We start from the raw sequence: 6311 nt of genomic DNA on the forward strand, positions 1-6311 counted from the left end.
CACCCAAGTAGCTGGGATTACAAGTGCCTGCCACCACACCTGGCTAATCTTTTGTATTTTTAGTAGAGATGGGGTTTCATCATGTTGGCCAGGCTGGTCTTGAACTCCTGACCTCAGGTGATCCACCCGCCTCGGCCTCCCAAAGTGCCAGGATTATAGGTGTGAGCCACAACACCTTGCCTCTCAGTTGATTTTTTTAAATGAAGAAATTCTATAATGGAATATAAAAAATTGTGGCTTATTTCTTTTAATTGCAATGTACTATATCTTATAATGTCAATATTTTGCTATTCACAATATAGTCACAGGATTTATAAAATATTAATTCATTTTATTAATATTGTGGAAAAGTGGCACAAGATTAAAGTTACATGATGATGGTTTTTTCCTTTTAATCCTTAACAGTGTATCTCAGTGACTAAATATAGGACCTCTTTTGGAGACATCAAAAATATAAAATTGAGGCCAGGCATGGTGGCTCACCCTGCAATTCCAGCACTTTGGGAGGCTGAGGTGGAAGACTCACTTGAGCCCAGGAGTATGATACCAGCCTGGGCAGCATGGCAAAACCCCATCTCTACAAAAAATACAAAATTAGCTGGGCGTGGTGGCCTGCGCCTGCAGTCCCAGCTACTGGGAAGGTTGAGGTGGGAGGATGGCTTGAGCCCTGGAGGCAGAGGTTGCAGTGAGCCAAGATTGCTCCACTGCACTCCAGCCTGGGTGGCAGAGCCAGACCCTGTCTCAAAATAAATAAATAAATAAAATTAAAATAAAAAATAAAATTGTGACAACTTGTGAATGTGAGGTTTTGTCCAAAGGTCTTGCAGACTTTCCTTTGTCATCTGTTCTAATATGTACATTCACCAAAATAAAAATAAATTCGGACAGGTGCAGTGGCTCATGTCTGTAATCCCAGCACTTTGGGAGGCTGAGGCAGGCGCCTCAGTGGTGTGTGCCTGTAGTCCCAGCTACTTGGGAGGCTAAGCTGGGAGGATGGTTTTGAGCCTGGGAGGTGAGGCTGCAGTGAGCCGAGATCACACCACTGCACTCCAGCCTGGGCAATAGAGCCAGACCTTGTCTCAAAAAAAAAAAAAAAAAAAAGGAAATTAAAATAATAACACATATTCACCTGAGGATTTTTGCCCATGATTTTGTGAATTTCCCCAGAATGTAAGTGCTCTAGAACATAGTCAAGCTCTCATAGTTGCTTGTTGAATTTAACTAAAGAAAAATGCAGGCCGGGCGCGGTGGCTCAAGCCTGTAATCCTAGCAACTTTGGGAGGCTGAGATGGGCGGATCACGAGGTCAGGAGATCAAGACCATCCTGGCTAACCCGGTGAAATCCCGTCTCTACTACAAAATGCAAAAAACTAGCCGGGCGTGGTGGCGGGCGCCTGTAGTCCCAGCTACTCGGGAGGCTGAGGCAGGAGAATGGCGTGAACCCGGGAGGCGGAGCTTGCAGTGAGCTGAGATCCGGCCACTGCACTCCAGCCTGGGCGACAGAGCGAGACTTTGTTCACTTAAAGAAATATCATTATTTTATAACAATTTTATGAGAATTTAACATAAAATTTTCTCTTGGACTATACAGCTTGGTATAACTTAGAATACTTATTCTGCAGAAGACTTCTAGGATATCTATATTGCATGGAATCTCAAGTATTATTATCAAAAATTCGTGGAACTGCACAACAAGTACTGTAGCCCGGCCATTTTCATTTCTCCAAATCGGCCTCCAATCTTTGTTAATGTACACACACATCCTTAATCACTAGTGTTTAAACACTAGCCTGTGTTCTTTTTTCTACTTAACGTTCCTGCAGATAGATACACACTTGTCTATGTTGACATAGTCCTCACCTCTGTCATTTTTTAATAGCTATGTAATAATCCTATTGTTTGCTTAGTCGTTTCCCTGTTAGACACTTGGATTGCTTCCAGGTTTTTCACTGTTATAACTAGAGTTGCCAGGACATCTGTGTACATTTTTTTTCCTTTGGATTATTTCTTTGAGGAGTATTCACACACGGGAAAACACCAACTCGAGGAGAATGACCATCTTCATCGTTTTTGTTATATATCGCTATATTGCTTTCCAGAAGAACCCATTTATAATGCCACCAGCTTTTGTAAGAATAGAGGCAGAAGGCTTTCCGAATTTTCTTTCTTTTTTTTTTTTTTTTTTTTTGAGACAGAGTCTCGCTCTGTCGCCCAGGCTGGAGTGCAGTGGCCGGATCTCAGCTCACTGCAAGCTCCGCCTCCCGGGTTCACGCCATTCTCCTGCCTCAGCCTCCCGAGTAGCTGGGACTACAGGCGCCCGCCACCTCGCGCGGCTAATTTTTTTGTATTTTTAGTAGAGACGGGGTTTCACCGTTGTCTCGATCTCCTGACCTTGTGATCCGCCCGCCTCGGCCTCCCAAAGTGCTGGGATTACAGGCATGAGCCACCGCGCCCGGCCAGAATTTTCTTATATTAATGTTTAATTTGTTTGATTTCAGCTCCACGAATGTGTGTTGAACACCTATTATGTGCTAGAGATCATGCTAGAGTCTGGGGACCAAAAGCTGAATAAGATATAGTCCCTGCCCTCCAGAAGATGGCAAATCTATTAGAAGAGAAAAAGACAGAATATATCATTTAAATTTAATGTGGGGAAGTGCCAGGGGTGTGTGCTGGTACCAAGAAACCACAGGGCAAGTGCATGCCCAGGAAGTACTCGGGAAGACTTTCTGGAAGCCCTGACATTGAGCTGAATCTTGAGAGTTAAACAGAAGTTATTTGGACAAAAATTAGGAGAGAGAGGAGGGCAGGCTGGTCAAAGGAACAGAACGGACAAAGGAATGGAGGAGTGTCCAGGGTGTTTAGTGTTGCTCAACGTAAAGTGGGAAGCAGGGAAGGTCAAAGGATGAGGCTTAAGGGGTAGGTAGAAGTCAAGTCATGACAGCTTTCCTGTGCCATATGGGAAAGAGGGAGCCATTGAAGGCTTTCATCTGTGGCCTTACAGTGTTAATTTGACATTGTTGTGTGACAGTTGTGTGAAAGATGGTTCTCAGAGGTACACAGCTAAAGCCAGGAGACAGTTAGAAGGTTATTGAAGTAGTTGACAGAAATTATCTCAGATTTGGCTAGTGTTGGTGGGACGGAATGGAGTAGATAAAGTACAGAATATGTTTTGGAAGCAAAATTGGCTAATCATCCCTAAGGCTGCTCAGACAGGGTAACCATGACATCCATTCACATTCTACTGGCCAATCAAGTTGTGGCCAACCCAACATTAAAGGGTAGGAGCTAGGCACCATGGCTGGCTCCTGTAATCCCAGCATTATGGGGGCCCGAGGCAGGAGGATTGCTTGAGCCCAGGAGTTTGAGACCAGCCTGGGCAATACAGTGAGAACCCATCTCTACAAAAAAAAATTAAAAATTAAAAATTAGCCACACAAGGAAGTGTGCACCTGTAGTTTCAGCTACTTGGGAGGCTGAGGTGGGAGGACTGCTTGAGCCTGGGAGGGCGAGGCTGCAGTGAGCCATGGGCTATTGCTCTATTGCTCCAGCCTGGGCATTAGAGCAAGACTCTGTCTCAAAAATGTAAAATAAAATAAACAAAGGGATAGAGAGGTATACGCCTCCCACGGGGAGAAGCAAGCAGAAGAAATATAAACCATCAGATCATTGTCAGGATGCTTTCCTGGCCAAGCACAGTGGCTCACACCTGTAATCCCAGCACTTTGGGAGGCCAAGGCTGGCGGATGCTTGAGCTCAGGAGTTTAAGACCAGCCTGGGGAACATGGCAAAATCTTGTCTCCATACACACACACAAAAAAGCCAGGTGTGGTGGAGCACCCCTGTGGTCCCAGCTATTTGGGAGGCTGAGGTGGGAGGATCACTTGAGCCCAGGAGGCAGAGGTTGTATTGAGCCGAGACTGCACCACTGTATTCCAGCCTGGGTGATAGAGTGAGACCCTGTCTCAAACAAACAAACAAACAAACAAACAAAGAAAAACAAAAAACACCTTTCCTTGTAGAGAAGATATTTCCAGGTGAACTGTGACACCATCATCCACCTCCTACACCCTCTTCCTCTTCAGCTTGTTCTTTGGAATTGCAGTCTCCATCTGGATATACAGGTTGAGAGGTTGAGTTCCCCAGTCCAAAAATCTGAAATCCGAAATGCTGCAGTGGGCATTTCCTTTGGGCGTCACACTGGGGCTCAGTAAGTTTCAGGTTTTAGAGTGATGCTCAAAGGAAATGCTCACTGGAGAATTACAGATTTCAGATTTTTTAATTAAGCATGCTCAATTGGTAAGCATATAATGCAAATATTCTAAAATCCCACCAAAATTGAAATCCAAATCACTTCTCGTCCCAAACCTTTTGGATAAGGAATACTTAACTTGTAGTAAAAATCTCGCTCTGGCTAATATAAGCGAATTATTGCTATGAGACTGAGGGAACATACTTGAGCATGGGAAAGGACCATGGAGCTCTAAAGAACCAAGAAATTGAAAGGACATCGGTCGTTTTGTAATTGGAACAGCCTGTGTGATGAAACTGACAAACCACTGTTTCCTTTTGTCCTTGTATCAGTTTAAGAATCAAAGTTCCAGGAGTGATCACTGGGTTGACTGAGCTTAGGTCAAGTGCCCATCTACCATCTGCACTGGGTAGGGAGAAAAGGGGTGAATTGCCTTCAGCTTTCAAGTGGGAGATGGTAAAAGAACTTAACCTTCCCACCAACATTACATATATACTCAGGGAGAAGACGTTTCACACTAGAAAATTACAGTGGGATTGCTATGTCAGGGAAAGGGAAACTGATGGTTAGGTAAAAAGAAAATATCCACAATAAACATTTTAGCCTAATTTGACCCACCTGGAATTTATTATATCTAGTGCATAGCAGGTGCTAATTTTTCTTCAGACGAATTTAATTTTGATCATTTTATATAAAAAAAACATGCTTTTCTATAGATGTGTTATTGCTGGTTAGTCTTATACTGATTTGTTACCATTGTTAACATCTACTTCTAGGAAATCTATTCCACTGAACAGTTTACCTGTTGTTAATTCAATATAATATGATTTTGAATGTTACTGCTTCATAATCCAATTTTTATTTTTAAAGGGAGACTCTACCTTCATCGCTTTTTGCTGAGGGAAAAAACATGTATCTTTGCTAATCTTACTTGCTTTTTCTTTTGGACATAGCTGATGCTGGGAACTCTTTAATTGTCCCAGGCTTCTTATGTGTTCCACAGAAGGCAGTTTAAAGTTTGCTCTGCTTCCTCCTCCACAGGTGTGCACACCTGCACAGAACACCTGGGATCCTGTGGGTGAAACCTACACTCTATCATTAATATAGAATCGTTTGCCCCATGGGCCCTATTACAGAATATCTAGTTTACCACATGCCTTTTCCTCTGGTGCCAGAAAGACTGCAGCTGAGTCCACATCCCTCCAGTAGCCATAAAGATTCTCTTATCTTCCAGGATACTGGGAAACAATTACCTTTGTCTGGCCCTTTCTCAGGTTTAGTCATTATCTTCCGAGTTCTCAGACATCTACAACAGTATTGCAGCCTGGATTATAACACCTGCTTGTTTTGTAGCTACAGAGGCATCATAAATCTTAAGCTTTCCCTTAGCTTTGAGACTATTTGAATGGTTTAATTTGTAATATGCCTCTTATAGGAGAGAGAATGTTGGATATTGGTTTTCTTTTCTAACTTTGTTTAAAGTCTGTTTTTAGTAGAATTCAGTCAGTTCACATTAAGCAATATGATGAAGCAAGGGGTGCATCTTCTAACACCCTGAAAGTTGGTCATTATTATTCTAGTTATTTGCTTTTATTAGTTTTTTTGTTTGCTTGTTTTTGTGTGTGTGTGTGTTTCTTTCTTTTTTTTTTTTTGGAGACTGGGTCTCACCCTGTCACCCCAGCTGGAGTGCAGGGGCATGATCATAGCTCACTGTAACTTTGAACTCCTGGGCTCAAGCAATCTTCTCACCTCAGCCTCCTGGGTAGCTGGAACTGCAGGTGCACACCACCACACCCAGCTAATTAAAGAAAAAAAAAACTGTGTAGTAATGAAGTCTCACTATGTTGCTGGTCATGAACTCCTGGCCTCAAGCAATCCTCTCACCTTGGCCTCCAAAAGTGCTGGGATTACAGGAATAAGCCATTGTACCCAACCGGTTTTTAAAAAATATAGTTTCTATGCTGAGCTTTCAACTCTATTTGCTTTCGAATTAGGTGAGAAAATGATTTGATGTAATCTATTTTCCTCTCCAATCTTGCTTTGTTAGACTATCTTTTAG

Source organism: Mandrillus leucophaeus, unplaced genomic scaffold (assembly GCF_000951045.1).
Source record: "Mandrillus leucophaeus isolate KB7577 unplaced genomic scaffold, Mleu.le_1.0 Scaffold431, whole genome shotgun sequence".
In the NCBI taxonomy this organism is placed as follows: Eukaryota; Metazoa; Chordata; class Mammalia; order Primates; family Cercopithecidae; genus Mandrillus; species Mandrillus leucophaeus.